Here is a 26,040-nt window from a genome sequence, read left to right on the forward strand (position 1 = left end):
ACACCCTTGTACATACACGCCCCAGGCTGGGAGCTGTAGCACCTGTAACTAACAGTGTAAACATGACACCACTCTCAGGACACTTCCCATGTGGGACATGCACAGCCTGCAAAACAACAACAGCTACAAAAAGTCTACAATTGGGAGAGAACTTTGTATGGACACAAAAACAGTTTACAAACTGTAACTCCTCACATGTCATTTACATGATCCAGTGCCCGTGTAAAAAGAGATACATCGGGATGACATGTCGCAAGGTTAAACTCAGGATAGGGGAACACAGGAGCAACATCAAGCTAAAAAAGAATACCACCAAGCTATGTGCCCATTTCACTGAAAATAACCACACACATGAAGAAATGCAATGGACAGTAATAGAAATGCTGACCAACAGAGCCAGTAATGCTGAAAAGATCCTATATGAGAAGGAGCAAAGGTGGGTGGACCGCCTTCGTACCTATGACTCTGGATTGAATGATAATGTGGCCTGGCACCATTTTGCTAAGTAAAACAATGTACATATCCAAGCATCCATGACCGCCCTGAAATGATGGGAATTACATCCCGTGATGATTGAATTCTCCGTCTACTAAATGCGTAAAAACTACAATTCCCCGCAAGCGCACCAATAGCGTTTACCCAGTAGGAATACCTCCCCTTTGAAGTGCCTAATCCCTGTAAAAATAAACTACAATCCGAGTTCCGACTCTCCGTTAACACTAGGCAAGAGGTAGGGCCTATTTCCTTTAAAAAGAAACTACAATCCGGCTCCCATCACTCCGGGGGCAGAGTCAGCACAAGGCAGGAGGAAGGACTCCATGCGGGTAATGGCGAAGTAACGAGTCCTCGTTTTTCTTCTTGTGGGTAAGCATTAACAGCTAATCTGTCCTGACAGTGGTCCCTGTCTCCGCTTCAGCTCTGTGGCGTTCCAAGACACCCCTGTAGGAAGTAGAAGTCGTAATCACGACAGGTAAGATCTCACAGAACACCGCAATTGCCGGTTTGGTTTTCTCGATCTTTAATAGCGCCTCTCGTATATACTAGCCATGGTGCAGCTTTTACCTTTAGCGAGAGCTTTTTTCTTTAGCGAGAGCTTTAACATCGACTCTGTTTTTACAAATGAATGAAAGGGTAACCCTGCTGCATGTGAATGATCGGCACCATGACATTTGATGAGAGGTTGAGAAAACAATTTTAATTATTAATTATGATTTTCCGGTTGAACCACAACACTTGCACTTACAAACGTATATGCATCAATAGCGATAACCACCTTTCCGTTCCTTGAGTTTACGAGCGTTTTTCAGTGGAAAGTAATCATTTCCCGAAATTTCAAACCGCTCACCTTCATGAGAAATCTTTCATGAATTACACTAGTGTCACCATTAATCACTATCTATGTTACTGCACTCCCCCCCCCCCTTTCAAGGATTCACTGCTCACAGCTTAACATAGCTTTTTGTGTATATTCTTCCATAGATCCAGAAGATAACATTACTCAATTCAATGCATTGAGTTGTGGGATTACCGCACAATTCGTGTGAGTAGCTATTATTTGTTTGTTCTGTACCAACCCCTTTGTTAGTCCTGACGAAAGCTCTACAGACCGCCTGGCCCAATAGAGCTGAAACATGTCGACGATACCACCCTAGTAATACCATATAGTCCCGTAACTTGACTTATGAATGAGTATTCAAAATTTTTAATAATGTGAAGTTTGCCCAACATTAAAAATTTTTAGGGCAATCTTTTTCACCTTTTTATTCAATCCTTTTGGGAAAATCCTTTTTGTCTCTGGACACTGCACTCGAGACTGGAGGTGCCTCTGGATGAGGCTAGCAGTACACACCAAGAGGAAAAACCCGATGATAACTGCATGAATGTCAGTGTGGGGCGGATGAAGCTAATATACCGCTAATCTCACATATACACTGACTTCTATGAGGGTTTCCTTATTTGCTCTGTTGTAGTATTGCCAGCCTCGCTATGTATTTATCGATTATCCTAGTTGTCAACCGCCTAGGGTACTCCACTTGGTATGGAATTACTTTATCACATGGATCCAAGTTTACATCTGAGATCTCAAACTGCAGGGGTTATGATCACTCCCTTCTCTATGACTGATCTGGAATCCCTTAATTGAGGCAAAGTTCCAAACAGGCGTAAACACATAATCTATTGGACAGTTTTGTGTGCCTAATTTAAATGTTTTCTTGGCTGGGCAGTCTGAATCTGGCCTACAATTCAAACAAAATAGGCTTTTTGTCCCCAAGTAATTTTCCAGGTTTATATCTTGGGTTGTAAAAGCACAATCTGTGAAGTTTGCTAAATGTATATCGTACACCTACAGAATTTCTGTAAACCAACAGTCTATCTTCTTTGGGTTTAATTTATGGTCAAAATCACCCATCATTAAGATTCTGTCTGTGCTTGTTTCCGGTCCAGGGAAGGCATGGCTTGGCAGTTCCGTCTGGACTGTTCCCATGAGGCACAGGGTCAGACTGATTTGCATATGGCCATGTCTGAACTGGGGTGGCTGAGTGAGCTAAAGAATAGTGATGGATTAAACCCAGATCAGTTGACTAGGGGTGAGTGTTTGATTTGCTCAAGCGCTCCATCCATCACCCCGTTTTGTACCGCTGTGCCTTACTTTTCACATAAAAGAACACATATGTCATCTTTAAAATATCCCATCTCTACACCATATTCCTCGGGACCTCCCCATTGCATATACACATTTAAAAGCATTACATTTTCACACTTTTTATCACCCACGAGCAAGGATACCCTACATACAGGCAACCACTTACATTTTATGGAAAGTTGAGTCACATTCTTCACTATTTTTGTTGATAATAGTGTCATAATCCCACACGCGGGTGCCTAAACCTTTTTATCTTTGCGGAGCGATGGAGTTGGATGAAACCATCGAATATAGGGGTCTTGTCGCATAGACAAGTTTCTTGTATACAAATAATCTCGTTTTTTTTGCTAGCTCTTTTATGTTTTCTTGTTTTGTTAGTTCTCCAAGACCATTTATATTCCATGATACAACTTTAATGCTATGCGACACCCCATTTTCCTATTCAACTTCATGTAGATATCCCTTTTCTCCAAACTCCTTGTCTGTACCTCTGGGAGGGACCTACAAGGCTACTTATTTGACTCCAATTCCCCTAAAATTTCCCAATATCAGAGTTGTTCGCTGTTATATTGAGTTTTCCCGTACCATCTCCCCCTTCTTCCTCTATTAACCTCACCTGTCTCTTCCCTAAACCTGCATGACACATTAAGAAGACACCCCCTTGTGGGTCATTGTTTCTACTTCTCCTTCGGGGACTATACGTATAACTTCCTTAAGTGCCTCTCTCTCTGCCTTTTCAATTGCATTCTTTACCAGGTCTCAGTGTACTAGTACCCTGGTAATCTCCTTCCCTTTGTAATTAAATGTAAAGCCCACTTGCCGCAAGTCTTTAGTTCCGATACTTTTCAAGCTTGGGCACTATGAGAATGAGTGTAGCAGTTGTGACCTATTTAGGGGTGAGCTCTTCCTTGTTATTTCCCCCCCTTCCCTGTTTGTACAGGTTCAAAGTATAGCCACTTATTCCCAACTCCCTCCTTACTCACCATAGTAGTTGTCATAAGTGGCTGCCAGTTATTCTTTCTAGATACTGCAGTGAATTTACTGCTTCCTTCTGTTTTAACTCTTTAAAGGGAGTCATTACCAAGGTTTTTTGCCTCAGTAGGTACTATATAGCTTGCTCTATTCAACTGTGAGTTTGGGTTTGATTGCACCTTATTTGCTTTCTCTCTGATACCCTTATGTAGACCCCTTCTCGTTCCTATTTCTCTTAGGGACTTAGCAGTCAACGCTCTTGATCAGCTGTTTCTAGGTTAACCTCGTCAGGCCTCCCCCTTTTCGCTGCCTTACCTTTCCCCTTTTTTTGTACCTTCCTTCCTACTAGACTTGTAAAATTAGATGACTTATTTATAGAGACTTCACCCCTTCTTTTTATCATCATTGGCCATCTCGAAATATAAACTTCGTGAGCATCCTTTGGTGAATCTATGACCTCAACAGGAGCTGGGGGTCTGTGACTGATCTTGTCATAGGTGGCATTTGACCTCTAATTCCTTGCAGCTCCCCCTCAATCTTATGTAAATGCATTTTTTGTGTTTTTAAAATGTTATTATTTAACATTGTGACTTCTAGTAGCCCTTGGAGGGTTCTTTGCAGCATCAGCATTATGTCCAACATTGAAGAAGATGGCGAAGCAGAGATATCTAGATTTAAGTCAGATATTAGATTTCGTCCCTCATCTTTTAGTTCAGATCTCTGGGTACCAGGCTGCTCTTGGCTCCCATTTACTTTGGACTTTGTTGCTGTGCCCAAGACATCCCCCCCAGTCAGTCTTTGAAACCTTGCTGTTAATTTCCAATGGGTCTAGGATGATCGATTCTGGATCCTGTAAAGCAAAGACCCGCGGGGATGAGGACAACCGCAGTGCCATAATTGAGTCCTTTTGGTATAGAAGCGATTGATTTGCCAAGATCGATGTCTCCAGTATTTGCTCATAGAGGTCTACTGAATCATTCCTCTGTTCAGCCTTTTCATCCAGGGACTTCGCCGGCGAGAACACTTTTTAAAAAATGTTTCCCCACAAAGTCTTTTATGGATTTTGAGGCTGACACGCCCCCTTTTTTCCAAGCGCTTCATCCTTATTTCCTTTTCTTTTTTTCTTTGGTGCTTTTTTAGCTCTTCGCCCTGGGCTCTCCATGCTTTCTCCAGAGACCCTCTGTTCCATTGTGGAATCTCTTGACGTCTGGTTTTGCTCCAAGGTAATTTTATTCTATCTGGGGCCATGACAAGCACATGTACACGCTTCAGGCAGCTTCTCAAGTTCGATTTTCCCCTGTGTCAGAACCAAATTATTGGTAATGTCGGGATTGTCCCGATTCAGCTCCGCGGTTCAGAGACCATGCTTCTGTGTCCACATCCGTCTCGTCAGCATTGGTGTCGGCATCAGCATAGGGGCATATGGGCGTGTCGCAACGGTTACGGCTACGGCAGTGTGCACAACAAAATAGTGTCACTAGTTGGTCAGTTCATCAGCCACTCATCCAATCACCCAGGCAGGGCACTTACACTCATCCAATCATCTAGGCAGCACACTTGTACACTTGTACCAATCCAGGTGATTTGCTTTGTAAATGTGTAAATGGCCACCACCGCAGGGAGACAATTTCCTCTTAATATTAAAATTAAACCTCCCTGGATCTTCTACATACGTGTATGCCTCCTAAATCAGGAAAGTGTGCCAGGCAGGATGCCCACTGCAGCTATGTGGGTGAGGCGACTTGAAACCTAGGAGTCTGTATCAGCCTTAAAAGAAGTGGGAGCCCTTGAAAGTGAGGGACATGTCCTGATAAGCAGAAGAGGAAATATTTTGGTAACATTAGGAGATAGTAGTAATACAGTTGTTTTTTTAAGCTTCATTGAAAGGTTGAAAGCTCTTTCTGTCAGAGGTTTCAGATACCAAGACTTCCTATTTCAAAGGTTTTTTGTTCTCATTTCCCCATGATATCTCTGATGGTGACCCAAAGTAACTGCTGTGACGTGTTGGCCGCTTCTTCTCTAAATGACATGAACTGAACAATAATGCATTATGTTCTAAGCCCAGTTCTCAAAAGTTTATCTGCAAAGCCCGCTGTGTGGTGATGTTTGCATCACTCTACTTCTGCAAATGTATGTGACAGCCCACGGGTAAGGACAGCCAGGTTGGTCGTTCAAGGTGATTGAGAGAGTCAGAGACCTTAACCTTCACCCAGAATGCACAGCAACAGGGCCTTGGTATCTTCTGCTGCGTGGTTTGTTTGAAATTAGCAAAAGCCGAAGAACCATAGGGGGCCCTCCCATTCTATCACGATCACGAAGGTCAAACCACCTCCGACCTCTGCGTATCCCCAGATTTGCCATGGGCCGGCAAGGTGGCAGATCTTTCTCAGTTCTGACTGCAAACCTCTGGAACACCCTTCTAATCCAACTCTGCATGGTCAAGTCCAAACATTGTTTCAGGAAAGAAATAGAAACCTGGCTTTTTCATCAAAATGAGTTTAACTGTCTGGTCATGTTCTCAGTCTCTGCTTTGAGTCCCGGGACACTTCTTCTGAAGCAGCCGAGTGCTGTACAAGTGACGTTGATTGATATCGGTAAGCAGCAGGATCTTGAAATTCTTATTTGTTACAGTTGACAGGAGCTGAAAAAAGTTCAGAATCTGACTCTGGTCAGAACTTCATTGGCTGTATGGTGGTTACCAATTCTTCCAATGCTGCTTCAATCTTTCCTGAGTGTGTGAGGATATGTGTTTGATGTCAGTCAATTTTTAGCCTTGGAGCATCAAATTAGAAGTAGCGGGCAAATATTTTTGTGCCTTCTGCAAGTAGTTTTCCCGAGACACATTTCCCTCCCTCTGCGGATCTCTGTGCTTCTTCTGCCACACTTGAGTGGGATTTGGAAAAGATTGCAATGAGTGTGTGTATCTCTATATGTGTGTGTAAGTACATTTGTGCGTGTATGGCCACTTTCGTTGCACTCTCACCCACAGGTGCACAAATAGTCACTCTTTCTATACCCTTGAGCTGCAACTGTACTTATCTTTACCACAGGCTACATAAGATGGTTGACAGCTTATAGATTTGTGTGAGAATACGCTTAGTGTACTTGAGGATTGAACAGTGTTGTTGAGTGTGGTTGTGGGTATTTGTGAGCATTGAACAACTAGCAACTGAGCCTTCATTTTTGTGAAGACTGTGATCTTAATTTTGACACCACATTGGGCTTATAATTACTGTTGCAATCCTCAGTCATTTGTTTCCCAAAGTTCAACTTGGGTGCACAAAAATGGTGATTTTTATGAGTGTAAATCCATCCCCATTTGTGATCTTTTACATCTGTTTAGAAACTTAATCACACAGACGTCTCCTGAGAGCAAATCTGCTACCAGGGGTAGGGAGCAGGCATTCCTGGATGGGAATGTACTAGGGAGTTTGTGAATGTTTACATTTACATGCATTTGTGGGTGTTTACATTTGTTTGCCTGGCTTCTTTGCACCCTGGATATGGTCTCATATTTACTTCTGTCAAGAGTAGTAAAGGAAACGAACAACCCAAAATGTACTTTTGTCAACAGTGGTAATGGGAAAAGAACATCCGCCACACTAATCTTTATGCATTAACCACAAGACGGTCGCCACGCTTCAAATGTTAGCAGGCGCCCACCCGACCTGCTGACTTTGCCAATGCGTCTCCTCCGTTTCTACAGGTAATATGTTCCCCCGCCACCTCTTTGCTCCATTTACTCCTCCCACTGCTGTCTGTGCTTGGATGCTAAGCTCCAAGAAAACACATTGTGCTCCTATCCTGAAAGCAGAGCCCCGTTCAGCAGCAGCGTGGCCTCCCTGCTCCCCAGTCCGCTCCCCACCCCTTCCCTCCCTCCCACAACTCCTGCTTCCCGTCTTGCTGCACAAGCCACCGTGTAGACCTAACAAGCATTTGCAATGCAATAGGTCTCTCATTTGCTAGATTTTGTACTATTGGCATTGTAAATGACAGTCCCTTTTATTTATGTGTTTTGAAAACCTCCAAGCAACGACTATAAAGAAAGTGTGCATACATAAGTCATTGTCATTTACATAGCCAATATGTCAAAAGTTTCGAAAATGCTAGACCTATTGCATTGCAAATGCTTGTTCTCTTCGTGAGCAGGCATCCCAGGCAAGTTAAGACTATGGACATCTTTCTTCTTTGGTGTGTTTGGTTCCTGTGCTGGCAGTGCACAGCCTTCATGGAAGGGAACCGGGACCATCAGGAGTGTCCTTGTCAACAGATTGTGTCTTTCATTGACTCTAGGAAGTGTGGAAACCAGTTGTCTGTTACTTATCAGGAGACAGAACTGTAGAAATTACCCTGAATTCACAGATAACCAGGTTTCTATGGATATATAACTTTCTCTCTATTGTGCCAGCTCAGAACCATTGAGCTGCTTTCGGTCACGGGTGAGTCAGACGGATGAAGTGTTAAAAAGCTACATCTACGCACGACTATTCCCTTTGTGGGATACCTGCAATTCATGCATGGCATATGCAAATTATCTGTAGTATGTTAAATGTATGTTGTTGAGTGAAAATCGGAATTTTGCGTTGTTTTTATCCGTTTTTGACCAATATTTTGCATCAGTGTGATCTTGGGCATCTTCTCAGCACTTCTTTTTACTGTCCTCTCTGTCGTATTGAAAATATTCAGGATGTGTGTACTCTAAGCCTCTTTTACTTTATAGGCAGTAGTTACATGACATCCCCAAGCTCAGATGAATGTCATTTCTGGCGAGGGAGATGGACAGAAATATTGATTAAATTACAAGACTTTGCGAAAACGTGTTGGAAGCGGCAGACCGTTGTCTCATCAATTTTTCACGATAAAAATGTGTGAGAACCAATCAAATCTGACAATTACCATGCGATAATATTACGCAGGTGTGTATGTGTGACTAGCGATATTAACTCTGCGAACTACATGAAACTCATGGCTGATTCAACGCAAAATGACTCTTGCCTAATTGATACGAAGCGCAACCCTACATTGAAGCTGCGCCGTCTCCTCCCACTTCATGACACGGTCAATGGGTCCCGGCGGTGAGCAGGACGCTTCAGGATCTGATTTCATGGCTCCATCATCCTCTCCGTCCTTATGTACCTGTAAAGGTGGTGCAACTGTTGTGCACGCTCTTTAGACTGCACACATTCCAGAGACGGGCTAGAGGTTTATGCATTAAGGAATCTGGCCAGATGTAGGAAGCCAAATAGCGACTGCAAACGCCGAAATTTGCAGAATTTCAGCCTTTGCGATTTGGCCTTGAGAAATGTAGGTAAGATTAAACCTACTCACAAAATAAGGAATTGCAAAAATTGCGATTCCTTATTTTGCGATTGCATTTAAGGAATCGTAAATTGCTATTCCTTAAATGCAATGTAAGTAGCACAAAAGAAAGTGCACTTTAGCCTTACGGAATCGCTAATTACCACCAACTTCAAAAACTTTTTAAAAAGCACTTTTTTGCTTTTTTAATACTGCCATGTGGCACACATTCATGCCCTTAGGGCATGTATGTGCGCCACATGTGCACACATGCACATTTCAGGGGTGCAACAGGGTGTTCTTTCGGAACCCTTGCACCCTTGAAATTGTGCCAGGAATTTGCGAGTGCCTCTTGGTTACTCGCAAATTGCGGGCGCAAATCCTATTCATTCCTATGGGCCTTTTGGCCCACAGGAATGAATGAGATGGTATTCCTTGATTGTGAATCTCAATTTGCGATTCGCAATTAAGGAATATTAAGAAATCGCAAATATTTTTGCGATTCCTACCTTCATTCAATTTAGCGAGTCCTTAATAGCGATTCGGTAAAAATCGCTATTAAGGGTTCGCTAAATTGAATTTACCTACATCTGGCCCTCAGTGTTTGAAAAAACCTATTTATAGGACTGGAGCAAAACTGTGCCTTTTATTTCAAAGTGCTCATGGTCTGATCTTAAGGAATCGCTAATTACCACCAACTTCAAAAACTTTTTAAAAAGCACTTTTTTGCTTTTTTAATACTGCCATGTGGCACACATTCATGCCCTTAGGGCATGTATGTGCGCCACATGTGCACACATGCACATTTCAGGGGTGCAACAGGGTGTTCTTTCGGAACCCTTGCACCCTTGAAATTGCACCCGGAATTTGCGAGTGCCTCTTGGTTACTCGCAAATTGCGGGCGCAAATCCTATTCATTCCTATTCATTCTCTCGTCTGTAGTCCTGTAAGGTTTCCTACAGGAAGATCAGGAAATCTCTAGGTGAACAGTACGAACAGCGTCACCTTGAATTTTCTAGGGTTCATTGTGACAGTTTTCATAGAGAAGTAGTTTCACTAACAATGAAAAACCAGTTGGACGGAATAGCAGCTCCTGGTAAATCCTCACATTCATCTAATAAGAGTTTTCCAAGAGATTTTATAGTCCCATAGGAAACCATCTGTATGATGATTTTATGGGAACGTGAACGACTGTATAGAGACCCAAAAGTTTCCCTCCGTTTAAACACTTTGAACAAAATATATAACATAACCGGTGTGATGCCTTTTTGAGAACATCACGTGGCACCAGCCAGCAGACTGGTGGAAAGGAAGAGTCTGCCTTAGTTGGGACCTACTTTCGTCCTGCGTAATAAACAACATGGCACAACATACTACCTCATTACCTAATTCCACTTGAGCATTAATTAACATGATATCACTTGCCCAACTGAATGCCTTGCATTTCGTACCACTGCTTTGCTTTTATGTTCAGGAAATAGTCCTTTCCATTACCTCATCGATGAACGCCTTGGCCTTGCTCACTTCCTTCGTTGCACACTTTGGTTTCCTTCCTCCTGGACCCCTCCTTACCCTAGTGCCATGCTGCCTTCTCCGCTTCTCAGCGTGTGTTCCACTGGTATGAACCACCGCCCTGCCCCAGCTTTGCCTAACGCACATGCCTTGCTCACAGATGTCTTTGCTCTCTCCCTGGGTGGGATTCTCCTGATAAAGCTAACATTTCATTCACATTTCTCTTTAGATGTTGTTGAAGGACCATGCGTGTTTGTCTAGTTGACCTAAATTTAGCTGATGTCTTCCGGGTATTAGTAACACCATACACCAGACCAGAATTTCCTTCTGCAAACCACTGCACTATCAAACTTATTTCAGTTGTTGGGAAACCTGGACTACAACGTCCAGAATGCACTGGGTTGTGAAAATATATTTCTGGGCTGGAGATTAGTTTCTCTGGTGACGTTGACTTACCCTAGTAATCGCAGGTAGGCCCTGGCAACCCCGTGTTTGCCCTCTTGCCTAGACTAATTTTCTTAAATTTTTACCTGTAACCTGTTTTACTTTACAATCGGGCATCCTGGGGAAAAAACATTAACTACACTACTCCTTGTAGACCGGCTTCCGCACTTCGCTAGTACCTTCATAGCCTTGGCATCCACCTGGCAATGTCTGACGTGGCATCAGGGTGCACACTGAAATATTCAGGAAGTGCAACTACAAGCCCCAGAATGCAGCCTCCTGTTGGCTGCAAAGCTTGGACTGGCTGAAGGTGTCACACATGGCCTGTAAGCCCACTTGGCAGCTCTCCACTTAAATCAAACCCTTTCCCAGACAGGAAGGCGCGTCTTGTGTTCTCTTCGCCCTGGGGTTGCTCTTTAGAAAAAGTATTGTTTGGACTAGACGTGAACGGAATGATTTCTTTTCCCCCCCAAAATTAAAAAAAATAATAAATATGTAGCTGCAGCTGGTGAGCCCTCCCAGACTTCACTTCTCCCCTTCCTGCATTGCGCGCCGCGCGCACAACAGCTGGGCCCCTTCACCTCCTCTCGGAGTGTATCCCTCCGCCTCCCCGAGGGACTCGCCCATCAGCTGCGACATCTGAGGCCGGGGCCGCTGGCGGGGCGCGTCTTCTGCTGTTTCAGCAGTATCTGGAAGGATGTGTTATCCTTCCCTCATGAAACCTTGGCTGGGGCGCGGGTTTCGCATCTGCTTCTCGTTCTCGGGGCCGTGAGTGATGGCCCCACGGGGAGCTCCGTCGTGAGCGGACCGCACCTTCCACTTTAGAGGCTCAAAAACTTGGAAAGCCAAAGATTCCCGCCCCCGCTGAATAACAACTTCATCTTTTTGTCAAGTGAAAACAGGCTCCTTTTGTGCGAGCTCTGATCCTGCAAGTGAGAAACACGGTTTCTGGAGCTGATAATTGTATTTTTACCCCCTGACGAGTAGGGCTGGATTGGGATCAAAAATAGGCCCTGGCACCCTAAAAAAAAGTAGTCCACATTTGTGGATGCCATTTTGTTTCGCACAACACTGTTTCAGTGTTTTAAGTATCATAAAAAGGAAGGGGGAGTTTCTCTGAAAGTGACATGCTTTCTTAACTTCACTGAAAGGCCATGTGGCCAGGACTCTTTGTGCACAGATTGGCTCACAATGGTGAATATAAGTGAGGCCACTTCTGCTCAGGCCCCCTGCCCTACTCAATCTGCACACATTAATGGCCCGCCTGTGAGACACTGGCAATGACTCCTCCGCCCTTTGGTAAAAGGGAGGTAATAAAGGCCCATCTGCCTCCCGACAAGCCACTCAGGCACCCACTAGGCTGCTGCTGGCAACCAAACAGAACAGACACAGTCCAAATGGGCCACCACCCTGGCCCAAAAAGCGGCCCACAGCTGCAACTCAAATACCGGCCCATTGCCCAAGTGCCTGCCTTACCAACCCGACCCTGCTGACGAGCCTGGTGCGCAGTACTGCGTTTAACTTTGTCAGACTCTGACGTCCTTGGCGTTGAAGTGACATTGGTGTAATAGCTGCAAGACTTGAGGGCACAGCTTCTGAGAGCTACACCCTGGTAGCGGTGGTCACAGAGGGGTAAAATCACAAACCCACTTGCTCCCTTCGGCTCAATTTATGAGCTAAGTGATTTGATTTACAATTTACGAGTCACATTTTGCAACAGCTAACACAAGTTATCTACAGAGACCCCCGCCACATACACACACTCTCTCGCTCTCTCTCTCTCCTGTTATCTGCAGTACTGTATCTATCACACATTGATGACCTGTCAACTCACCCACATTTGGCCAGTGTCCCCTTTCCACCTCCCACTTCTAGTCCACGCCAGACCTTATTAAATGCCTGTATTGACATGAATGTGGTCACCTGCTTTTCAAACCTATACCACTCTCCAAATAAGTGTTAATTCTTCCACATTTGTAGATCTCACCTTAGACCGCACAAGAGCTGTCACTTAGAGACGTTTTGTTCACTTACAGGGGGCTTGGAGCACGTCCATTGCTTACCAATGGTTGGCTTCAACGTCACACTGATTTACTTGCTTCTCTTTGATTCGCATGTGCCAGTGTCACTGCCTCTGTGTGTGTTTGTACACCTCTTAGAGGATGGCCCAAGTACTACTTCTTTTCGGTGCCTAGTGCCTTTCCACTACTTTAATATCTTTAAAAACATTGACAGAGCCGAACAGTATGGCTACTTGACTTTGTCAAGGTTTTTATGCCATGTTGTACAGCAATGTGGCTGCTGTGCAGCATGGCTGAATTCTTCTTTTTTTTTTTAAGTGTTTTTTTCCAACCATACTGCACAGCTGTACAACATAGCTAAAGCATTGACCAAGCCGATAGATCTCCACAGTTGAGACCTATTGTCTTTGCCAATGTTTGTTCCTTCAAGTGGCTGACGGGATGCTTCCCCCACACACATCTGTATCTGTGGTACTTTCTCAACCAGGCCTCCCATTCCCCCAACACCCATCTTTTTTTTAATCTGTAACACTGCCCACAGACTAACTGCCCTCTACACACCTATTCTTCACATTACTGTGTTAACCAGACCCTCCCCCCCCACACACACCACTTACTTATAATATGGCTCAACCAGGTCTCCATCACACTCCTGTTATCTAACATGTTGTTTCAACTGTACTACTCCCCCACATACACTCACCTCTTATCTGCAATAATGTCTCAACCAGACATCCTCCACACAATCTTCATTATTGTCTCATCAAGGCCACCATTCCTCGCCGTCACACCTGTTATGTGTAATGCTGTCTCCACCAGATCTTCCACCCGACCTACAGACACACACCTGCTACTGTCTAAACCAAACCCCACTCCACATTTACACACATCTACAATATTCTCACAACCAGGCCCTCTCACAACTCAAATAGACATTTAATATGCATTACTGTCTCTGTCTGCTCCCTCCACACATATATGAAATACTGTCTCAACAAAACCTCCCACCCGACACACACCCCGCCCAGGGCTGGCTTTAGGTCCTTGCGACTGGTGCTTTTGCACCTGCCTCTGAGCTTGTTGTGTGCTGTGTTTAAATAGAACTTATGGGTTAACACTTTGCGTGCGTCGGACAGCCCCCGGCTGTCCGACGTCACGGTGGGCGTGTGCGAAGAACGGCCAGGGGCCCAGTCATAAATCCCCTGCACCGCAGCGGAATTCCCACCGCGGTCAACGGTTTTATCTAATGGCAGTTTTGCCTCCTTGATTTATTTATTCATTCAGTTGTGCATATTTATACAGTGCAAATATTACACAAAGGTGCTGGAGTGTTTTAAGGGAGAGATATGTAATCGCATGGAGGTTACAGATGGTTTAAGATAGACAAAACCTCTATAAGTAATTGAAGGGTCAAGAATACAACTAGATAGATCATTACATACAACAGAATAGTCAAAAGCTGTAAGAGGTTTGAAGTAGTATACAGAGTGTACAAAAGGTAAATATGTCCATAAAGGGTTGAGGCAATATACAGTATGTACATAAGGTAGATATGTTTGTTAAAAGGTTGAAATAATATACGACCGTAAAAAGGTTTAGGTAGTATAGAGGTCTGTGCCAAAAGTTGATTAGTGTTTTAGCTAAAATATCGTTGGAGGATTAGGGATTTCAGGTCCCTTTTTGATAGTAATCAGCGGGGTAGTTTTACCCAGGTTTGGTGGTAGTGAGCGCCAGACACTGGTTGCTGTTCCTGAGAAGGAGTGTGCCATTAGTTGTTCTCTTTCAAGGACGATGGTTCAAGGAGCGTGCTTCAAGGAGCGTGCTTCAGCGTTTCACGATAGTCTTGAGACGCCTGAAAGTTTGAGTTTGTTATCCATATAACAGGAAGTGGATGTGTACAGGGCTTTAAGGGTGTTGTAGGCAGTGTTGTAGATAGCCCTTGCTTCAATTGGCAACCATCGGAGAGTGATCAGCATGGGGGCAATGTGGTCATTTCTTTTGGCCCCATAGACAAATCACACTGCCGAGTGTAGAATCAATTTGAAGGGTGTTAGCTGGGTTTTGGGAAGACCAGTCAGCAGAGGGTTATAATACTCTATTCTGGATAACACAAGTGTATCAGAAAGCGATTTAAGATCTTGTTCTGAGATATAACTGCAGATTCCACTCAGAAGACGTAGTTTATAGTGAGAGTTTTTGGACATGGTGCTGATTTGAAAATGTAGGTTTAGACTTTTGTCTAGGATGACTCCCAGAGACTAGGCACTGGTGGCAGCTGTCAGAACTAAAAAGATGCATCAGAACAATGGGGCTCCCAAACATTGTGTTAGTCACTGTATTTGAATTCTGTCAAACACAAAATGAATTTATTTTGCCTTTTTATAAAACTCATGTTACTGATTTGTATAATACTGTAAATAGTTTTTAAAATGGTATGAAATGTTTTTATCTCTTTGTATGATTTTTAACTAAATCGAATAAAGATATTTTTGACTGACTTGACTGACTGACTAGGCACTGTCAACAATTGTGGGTTTACTGTTGAGGATGTTGTGTGTGTCTATCCAGGATTGGAGCAGAAATGTTGATTTTGTAGTGGAGATGAACAGACATTCTGTTTTAGAAGGGTTCAGCTGTAGTTTGTGAGGTCATCCAGTCGTGAACAGAGTTTCGAGTGGTGGCTTCAGCCACATATTGTTTTGTAAGGAGACCTTTAGATACATCTTACTGTTATCTGCGTACTGGTGATTGGGGATCCCTGATTTCTTAAGAAAGACTCAGAGTGGCTCAATGTAAAGACTGAATAGGGTTGGGCAAGGATGGACCCCTGGGGGACCCCTTGGCCCACTGTAATCGGTGAGGAGGCATGGTCATCAATTTTTTACACGCTGTGACCTTCCCATGAGGAATGAGGCGAACCATTTCAGGACCATGCCATCAATGCCCATTCGATGTTGAGGGTGTCTAGGAGCATGTGGTGGTTGTCCATGTCGAAGGCTGATGACAAGTTGGGAAGAATCAGGAGGCAAGGGTTGTCTGTAGTATTTAGAATTCAAAGCACTTCGTCAACCACCTGTAGGAAAGCGGTTTCTGTACTGAAGCCCTGATTGAAACCAGATTGGAATTCGGCGAGGAGGTCATTGATTTTTTTGTGTTGGTCGAGTTGCTCTGCTACGCATCTTTCAATGATCTGAAAGTAGCATAGGGGGGTAAGGTGCCTGCTGCAAAGAATGTGTACCATGCAGATCACAGAACTGTATTTTATGCAGATAGCTCAGTGGGCTACTGCTGTGTTACATAGAGCTGTAACATAGAGCTGTTTGTTACTTGCAGTTCATAAGTTACAATCCTGATATAGCACCAGGGCCGGACTTGGAACCAAAACTGGCCCCTGCAAAGAGCTCGGCCAGCCCCCCCTGGGAGCGACCGAGCAGTTTGCCAGAACCGGTTTCGGCCATTTTTGTTACAGGGGCCGATTTTGCAGCTATGCCACAAAAACGGCCCTTTAACAAAAACGGCACCCAGGGGCCCAAAAACGGCCCCCACCCTAGCGTCCCACCGTGGAAACGCCTGGTGCCTGCTACAGCCAGTCCGGTCCTGTATAGCACATTGACCTATGAACTGTTATCAAGGAGCTGCATGCAAACTGCTTTGTATAGGTTAGAATATTTTCCCCAGTCTTTCATTATCCTAATGTTGCTGAAATGGGTTTGTTTAGGTAGATATACATTCTTATTAGTAAAGCCACCCCTGATCACTGTGATGCCTTTAAATCCTGAGTTTGAGCTTCTCCAGGCTAAACATTCTTAAAATATACTGCCTGCCAGTATGGATGACGTGACCCCTACACCTTATAGTCCACTTTGGCTTACGTTATATTTCATGGACACTGATTAACACACAGAATTCATTGTTCTTGTACAAGTGGGTGTGGTGTAAAGTGCCCTGACACCCTACATTGTTATGAGTGGCGCTATGAAGCAAATGAAATGCATGTGAAAGAGGGGCTATGGAGAGATGAAGGGCATTGTTGGAGCAGCTGCAACCCCTGGCACTGTCTTTGCGACCCTTGCCCTCATAGGTAGCAAAATCAGTGGCAAAAAGACAGGGGCGGGCTTCACCCTTTTTGCTTATAGCTTATTTTTAAAATACGCTAACAGTGAATAATTGTATATTATTCATTATTAGTTATTCATTATTAGTGCAATAAAACCCAGAGCATCAGGTAAGTTGGGTCTGGTGGCGCAGTGGACAAATGCATCCACTGCAGGGGCCTGTGTTCGACCCCATGGTCACAGGTTCTAATCCCGGCGGGTCCACTCAGCCTTTCATCCATCTGAGGTCGATAAAATGAGTACCATTTAGTTGGGTAACAATATATATATATCTGTTATTCAGCGCCTTGAGACTTTCGGGTGATACGTGCGCTATACAAAAGTTTGTTATGTTAAGTAAAAAAGGTTTTTAAACGTATGTTGTGTGCTTGTTTGTAACAGCGTGCTTTTGTGAGAGAGAATGTGCGAGAGAGGGATGGTTTATGTGCAAGTGGGTATGTATGTGAGCGAAAAGGACAATCAGTGATAAGAGTAGCAATAAATGACATTAAATATTCACGGAGTATGAGTGAGTCGGGGTGGGTGAGAGTGATGATATGTTAGGTTTCATTGGCTTGGCACACCATGAAAGGACTTATATATTTAACGAGTCCCTTTCATAGCCCATGGCTTTTGAACAGATTTATGTGAACGATTTGCTTTAAAGTGCACTATTTTACCCTTTTTGTCAATTTTTTCCAATTGGGGAGACCTCATTACTCTCGAACCCATTCAAAAGAGGTCTGGTCAAAGGGTGTGTGATGTCACTTCTGCTACCCCTGCCATTTTGGTGAATCGACGTCCCTGCACACACCTCTTAGTTACAGTCCCTCCTCTTTAGCTTTTTCCCTAACCCATTGTTTTTTTAGATAAATTAAAGAATTTGGTGAATTGAATGATAGCACCTTCTACCTGTTCTCAGCATAGTGGACATTACGTGACCCGCACTGGTTGCAAAATGGCGGCAGATGAACTCGTAATCCCTAGAGCCGTGTTGTTTGGATGACAGACATGGTACGTTGGCTACATTTCATCAAGTGATTTTTGCATAAGATGCTTTCCGTGGTGCAGAGAAGGCAAAGAGATAAAGTGGATTTGTAGATCAGGGATGAGGTCTGGGCCATTCTTTGCATAATTTGTCAACACATAAAACACTTGTAAAACCACTCAGGAGGAAGGCGGTCTTGGATGTTGACACAAGCATATGTTGGCAAGGTCCTGGAATCTGTTAATGGTGGAAGATGCAAGATTGGGAGCCAGGCTTTCTAGGGTTGTCCAGTGATTGCCATGGGATACCCTCCCTCGCCCTACCCGGCTGGCCACTGGCTTCCCATCCTTCTAGAGGAGCCACTTGCAGACTTCATCATCCCCGCGTGCTGTGCCCCGGTGCAAGAGCAGCGGTCCCTGGGACCTATAGACATGTTGTCCTACTAACCCAGCCCCTTGCCTTGCTGCCTCTCCAGATGTTCTTGCTCCCTGTGTCCTTTCTGTACCTTAGTAGCTTCCTGTATGGAGCGCTGTTCTCAATATCGCGAAATCTAATATTACCATGTAAAGTGCTCTGACGGCCCCGTAGGGTGTTTTTGTGCTATATAGAAACCAAATTAGTAAATGGCCGGCAAAGCCGAGCACTATGCCAGGATTTCTAGTTCTCCACCTCGGGTAAATGTACATGAACTGAATGTATATGGGAACTATTCAAAAGTCACTGTCGTTGCACTGACCCTTTGTGGGCCGTAGTTGGACACCCTTGTAGGCTGGACGAATATTGCACTTTAGTCAAACCAGAAAGAGTTAACTGTGCAAAGAGAAACTGAGATCAGCCTGAAAGAAATGTATCTTGGAACCGAGAGAGATGATGAACATCTGGAAACGTCAGAATATGGACCCTGTAGCCACAAGCTCTGCTGGCAGTGGATAAATCCGAGTTAAACACAATGCGATAGACTGCAGTTAGAGGAACCGGTGCCAACACTGATGATGTCTATAGGACGCAAGAGATGCATCATGAGAGTCTGGACGAGTCCACTCTGAGTTCGGGGTACCATTTACCTTCACAAGCCAATGTCTAGTTTCAAAAGGATCTGAGACGGTCCAGTGAAGGAAAGCAAGTCAGAGCAGTGATACACTGTGTACATTAAAGCATCAACAGGAAGAGTGTGCAGTAAAATTGGTTCCAAGTAAAAAAGCTGCTCGAGGCCAAACACTTCATTACGGGTGTGGAGTGAATCCAGATGTGGCGATGCTGCGCCTGGAATTCTCGACACCCCAGGATGCTGTCATTTCAGGGTGCGGTATTCCCAAACTTTACGAGTTTTGGAGCATGGAATGGGGAATAACCTCCTGAGGCAGTATATGCGCAGCAATTTCCGCATAATTTTTCCTCATTCCATCCTCTTTTACCACTTTATTTTACAAGTAGAAAATTGTCTTGAAGTTGTGGCTTTCCCCATAAATATATATATCTCATAATCCCAGTTCATGTGGTTACTCATGTTACCAACTGTTGTAAATGGGGCCCACGCGTCTTCCTTGCAAAGTCAATATGAAGTGTAGTTCCTCTTTATAGATCAAAAATGCAACTTGATAGTTGTGCATTTCTGTTTTGGGCCTCGCCTACAAACCGCTTTAGCTGCGTGTCTGAGACCTGCTATTTCTAGTAAGTTTCATATACGAAGAGTGGGCGTTGCGCCCGCCCCTTGCTCTTGATTGGATGGCTTTGTCTATCTCACTTCCCTGCCCTTGATTCTATGGCTTTCCTCTCTTTGTCCCACCCTTGAGCATTTCGATCTCACAATGTTTGGATTTGCTGAAGTGTCCTTCTACCGCTGACGTCAGACCTTGCATTTTAGTGCACAGGAGGGACTATTTGCTCACTTGTCTCTCTTCTGGTTTCCACGCTACCAACTCTGGTTTATTAAGCAGTGTGCTCAACCATCACCCAATGGCCGTGGGTCCCCAGCCACTCAGGCCTTGCACGCTTTGAGTGCCACCACCGTGCGATTCATGGGCGGCCACCATTTCATGATGGTCGCCGTAATTGCGCATGTGCGATGGGCATATTTTCATGTATTTTAGTAATGCTTTAACAAAATACATATACAATGCATTGCAAGAGGGTCACCACAGATGTGTGCACATACACGGCAGCCATCTTTGAATGTATTTTGTTACTGCAAGATAGAGAGAACTTCCCGAACATCACCAGGCTAAGAGTTATGAATGAACCGCTTTGTGTGCAAGGCACAGAACATGCTTCTAAAGGACTTGAGGTTATATATTGCTTCAGAGGAGTACTCCGTTAAAATGATATATTCTTATATTCCTCGGGCACACTTAACAACGCAGTCTCCGCTCACCTGCTGAAGAACTACTTAGAGATTGGCTGGAGCCCTATCTCCACCCACGAGTGGTCTACATTCTTCTTCAGTGCTCTGCTAGTCCCAGATACTTCACACTACACTCTACAATACATCTACTAATAGATTTAAAGGGAGCACGCCACACGTATCAGGTGAAGGGAAGGGCTAAACCTGACTTACCGTGGAAGCAGGCAGGGTCCAGACACACACATGTCCTCCTCAGAAGTCAGGAAGGAGCTCAGACCCAGTATCAAGCGGCCGACTTCTTGGCAATCAGCCAGAATTGCATGCATTAGAAAAGTCCCTCCCTAAGGTTGTCTGAAATGGTGACCTTTCTGCTAGGACAAGTTGCCCCCAAAGATGTCAACTATCTGTCAATCATGCCCACCTCCTCCTCCCAGTAATGGGAGATGTGCACCCTCTGTTTTTTTGTCTCTCTACTAACCTTTGTACCCCTAGCCCATGATTTTACAAAAACATCTAGAGTGCTGCATTAGCAGTGTTGCAGATGGGTCCAGTAGGTATCCCAAGCTAGGCCTGTCTTTGGTCCAAGCAAGTTCAAGAGGTTTGGCAGAAGATCGCTTGTACTCCTCTTCCTCCGTCTTTTATATCACTTTTTAAGATCCCGATTGGGGGGTGCAAAACCTACGCTGCCCCACTTATGGACAATGGTATAAGGGGTAACCTTACCGGAACAAACCCTTCCAGCCCACCTTTCATCTCCTCTTCGTACTCCGAGCTCCCTGGAATGGCAGGGAAGACGTGGACGTGCTAGATAGAAACATGCTAAGAAGAACATATCATTGAACCTTTCATTTCCAGTTAACTAGTGAACCATCAACTGGTAATTCCCCCTGGCATCCAGTAACCCTCTGGACCCGATGGCTGGTCCATTCTACAGGTTTGCCTTTAATTGCTCTCATCAGCATTTTGCTGAATGTCTTGAACTGAGAGAGATGTCTAAGGTGGGTGGTGCTGGATTTGACAGCAATAAATTGACATCCGGCATGAATGTGGTATTTATATAGTGCGAACCTAACGAAAAGGATGTGGAGTGCTGTACAGTGTACGCCCAAGGCAAAGACACTGCCGATATGTGGTTAGAAGGGGTAGCTGATTCCTAATAGCAAAAGTGGTTTGTTACTGCATCATGATGTAGTGTTCTTTACAGAGATGTATCTTCAGCTCTTTTGGAGAAGGGTTGGTTCAGTTCTGATGGATGCAGGGGTATTGTTCTGGATTCTGGGTGCAGAGATGGAGAAGGCCTGTTGTCTTGCTGTTTTTTTACCTTGCTGTCTCTCCACCACGCTGAAGGTATCCGACGGTGAGGGTCATTGGAGATGTTGAGCTTGTCAGCCAGTTAGGCACGGGTTGCTTGTCATGATGGATTTGCAGATGATAAATCAATAAAAGGCTGTCATGTCTGGCTAAGGAGCTGACTACTGTTTGTCATTAGCTGGATCTCCTTTTTAGCAGTCAGATTCTCTAACACCTTGCGTGCATGACGAGCTCAGCTCGTCATGAGGCACGGTGGCGCTGTGCTCATGACGTTCTCAGCTCGTCATGACCGCCGCAGCGCTCACACTCTGGGATAAATCCCCTGCTGTGCTGAGTGTTCTACAGAAACAGGTGTGGTTATGACGAGCTCAGCTAGTCATGAGCACAGGGCCACCGTGCTGCATGACGAGCCGAGCTCATCATGAGCACCGCGGCGCCGCGCGTGGCCCCTCTTCCCCCCCGCGACGAAGGGGTTAAAGCTGTAACAGCTCTGAGTGCTTGCCTGGATCGTGTTCTCCTATAGCGTTAATCTCTTGTCTCCGATTTCAGGATAAGGTCTGCCAGGATTGGGATCTTCTGATGGCCTTAAATCTGATCCACCACCGGAATACAGCTGATACTGAGCCAACTTTTGTTTTCTAGTTGGATAACAGGACACCTATTAACAAACGATATGGCCAATAGAGAGCATTGGGGACAGGATGGACATACAGAAAGTGTACTGAGAATTGCTTTGTAATTATTATGACTGGGTGTCCGTTTAACCGATCTTTTTATACTGTGAAAAGTGCAGTATGCTGTCCACTTGTGAACTGGGTATATATACAATAAACAAAAAATGTTTCCCAGTGTGTGTACAGTTTAGGGCAGGCGTGAAGGTATGAATTCATAATTATAATTAGTGCTCCCGGTTTTATGGTATTTATTTTTTCAACATTTCCATCTGTATTTATCCATATTTATTTTTTGGCCATTTTATCTGTATTTATCCACATTTAATTTGTGTTTTGTGTATAAATAAAGTTGAAAAACTGTGCATTTCCATATTTATTTAACTGATAGGCGCACACTCATACTTTGTCTATGGCGTTTTAGCTATTTAAGCTGTCAAATACTACATAACAATGCATCCTCTGGTAAATACTAGCATTATACCATAAATGTATGTTGACATATGCTGTTATTTAAATAAATGTTGTCCTGTTTTTTAATTTACCATGCTGTCCATAGCTCAGCTGCTGGCCTATAATTCATCAAACAGCATGGAGAGTCACTTTAAAGGAGCACAAGTTACTGAATTTATCCACTTTTAAAAATCAATACAGACAGAAAACCCATTGTTTTCTGTCTATATTTATATGTAAAAATTCATAAAAACGGAAAACAGGGAGCCTTAATTATAATACATTTTACATTAAGTTTATTATTCCAGAATGATCGGGAAAGCTCAGTAGGTACCATTTGACCAGCTATTTCTTGCCTCAGTACCAGACCTGTTCCAAGGACACGCTCCACCATCTTGGCATAGGATTTAAGATTTTAGAATCCATTGATTTGTTTATAATCTGTGCGTGACTCTATGGACCTGCCGCCTCTTGTCTACCAGCAGAATCCATATTTAATGCTTGTGTTTCTGCTGGTGCCTGGTACTGCATCCCTTGATGTGATGTGCTCCATGAGAGTTTACTCATCTCTAGGTTCATCACTCTGTTCTTAAATGTACCGAGTTACAGCTGCCACTTCTCCAGTACTCATTTAAGGTTTTCCATGATTCCTCTTTCTTTGGAATGTTCTCCAAGCTTCAGTTCTACACATGTATCTTCAAATAAATCCACCGGTCATCCCCTTCTCGGCAGAATGCTCTCTGTTTACTAGCACCATTTATCCACTCACTGACAGTGGTCTCTAGTGGTCCCTTCACCAGGCTCATGGAGTTATTTACAAACTCGTAAGTTGGACTATGTGAAGGATTTGCTGCTACTAAAGTAGTATTTTACCTTATGCTTGTACAGTTCCTTCCAACCCTGGTGAAGATCTTTGGTTATATGAAAAGTGTGAGCCCATATTCCTGGGTTCAGAGACCTGTCTTGTGGCTGTTCACAAAAATAATAAGTGAAGCCAAAAAATTGAAGAAAGAAAAATGTCTTTCTTGTGTCCCCTCACTCACCGGAGTTTCCTCACGGTGACATGCTTCATCATTGGGGCCATCCCAGTTCTCTACGAAAAGGGGCGTGCTACGACTTGCGAGCTACGTTGGAGCACTTAGTTGTGAAGGACTATGTGTGGTGCTCCGCTGAGTGAGGGGACTCAAGAAAGAAATTTTTCTTTCAATTTTTTGGCTTCACTTATTATTTCTGTGAACAGCCACAACACAAGACAGGTCTCTGAACCCAGGAATATGGGCTCACACTTTTCATATGACGTCCTAGGAGGGCGACCTGCTCTTTAGTACCTCCTTTTCCCTCTGGTTATAGAAGTTCTTTGGTTAGACATTAAACATGGTTGTTCCTAATGTTGCTAGCCTGTGCATTAGCATTGTTAGATTCATGTCTCATACACCCCAGTTACTTTATTTGCCTTTAGTAACTCGTTTCAGTTACACTTTATTTTACGCACCACCCTTTATGTTAAGTTTCTGTGTCTCTTCTATCCCGCCTAGTGAAATTCTGTATTGTTCAGACTAACAAAAGTACGCTTAATGTCATTTCATGTTTCTGATCTTGCAAATCATACTTATTCCGGTGTTCTCTCATTCTTGCCATTTTTAGTTCTCAGCTGCGACCGCACATGCGCTGCATGTGCTTTCGCCGACTAGAGATATTGTATACGACAAGGGGCTTGCAGCTCCCCAATTGCTTATCATTTGTCGGCTTCAATGTCACTCTAATTTGCTGACTTCTAATTGACTAGCGTGTGCTGACTTCACTTCCTCTTCTTTCGGCTGGAGCATGGACTAAATACTGATAGCCTCAGCATGATGGCTGTCTTACCACTGACTGTGCTATGAATGAGGCACTACTTTTATTTAATATTCCTACTCATCATTCCTGTTGAACCTTTTGACATTTGTAGCTGTGTTTTACTGTGCCGCATGCTCTTCAAAGAAGCCGTTTCTCCTTTAAATGGATTTGTATTCCGACAACAGATTTTATTTGCTTTTATTGTGACAACAGATGTTATCTGCTTCCAAATGTATTTTCAGTAAGTCTTGGACATGAACTCAATTGCTTTCTTTATGTGATAGAAATTTTTGTCAGATGTCTTATTTTTTTTCATTTACATGCGTGATGAGATTAACGGATTTGCTCAGTCCCAGGAGTGTTGTGCTGAGACCTAACAAGCATTGGCAAAGCCTATAGGTTTCGCCTTTGCGACTATTGTCTCAGCCATTGCCTATTGTTCATGCTGTACAGTATGGGCATGGTTTACTTTGCCAATGATTTAGAGCCATTCTGTGTAGTAGTGTGGGTGCCGTGCAGCATGGCTAAAAATAATATTTAAAAAAGACTATGATGCATCCAGCGCTATTGTGATTTAAAAAGCAAAGCGCATTTGCCCTGGCTGCAGCATAGATTTTTTTTATTACTTTTAGCCACACTACCACGCACCCACGCTTCCGTATGGCATGGCTACAAAACATTAACAAAGCCTAAAGTGTTCATAGGCGAGACCTCTTGGCTTTGCCAATGCTTTTTATTTATCCTGTCACTAAAATAGCAACAACAAATATTTGGCTCTTTATTTGGTTATATCTTTATTTTCTTTCTCATTTAGTTTTAGCTCTGCTTACAGAATTCCCTTTTTCCTTTACTGATGTCACTCCCGTTTTGCTGCCTTTGAGCACCATTGCGTTTTATGGAAACAATTGACTTTTTGATGAGTCCAATGTTTTGTTTCTCTGATGAATTCCTCCTTTAGTCCTGAAAATAACATTTTAGCCCTTTTCTCCTTAAGGCAAAAGTCCATATTTGCCAGTCTAGATGTTCCTATCTCTGAGACCCTCTCCTTTGCATGTCTTATCTCCACCACTGTATGTAGCGTTGGCTGCCCCTTCCAGTGACCACTAGATCTCCAGTACACCCCTTCCTGATTTTACCAATTTGTGTGATAACAGATTTAATATTGCCCCATTACATCGTTGGTTCTTTTTTTGTGTAATCAAGCCTACATGCATGGAGGCCGGGTGTAACCACCTGTCGCAGTTTTTTGTTGGGATGCCCCAGACATCAAACCATTAAAACCTCACACAACCATTTACTTTGCTCCGCTTTTATTTACTCTAAATATTTCATAGATTCTTTCCTTATGTGTTATTCTGCACTTAGCAGTCAACATGTATTGCAACTCTAGTTGTACTTAGGAATAGCATGATGATATATCTACAGCCCGAGACTAAACCTGCGTTTTCCAATCTC

The 26,040-nt window shown here is 43.8% G+C and overlaps 1 protein-coding gene across 9 annotated transcripts in view; it reads left to right on the top strand.

The window, feature by feature from the left end:
• ARAP1 (ArfGAP with RhoGAP domain, ankyrin repeat and PH domain 1) overlaps positions 1-26,040 on the top strand; it is a 768,097-nt gene that overhangs the window by 498,360 nt on the left and 243,697 nt on the right. The window lies entirely within an intron of this gene.

The sequence above is a fragment of the Lissotriton vulgaris genome, chromosome 8 (assembly GCF_964263255.1).
Source record: "Lissotriton vulgaris chromosome 8, aLisVul1.2, whole genome shotgun sequence".
NCBI lineage: Eukaryota > Metazoa > Chordata > Amphibia > Caudata > Salamandridae > Lissotriton > Lissotriton vulgaris.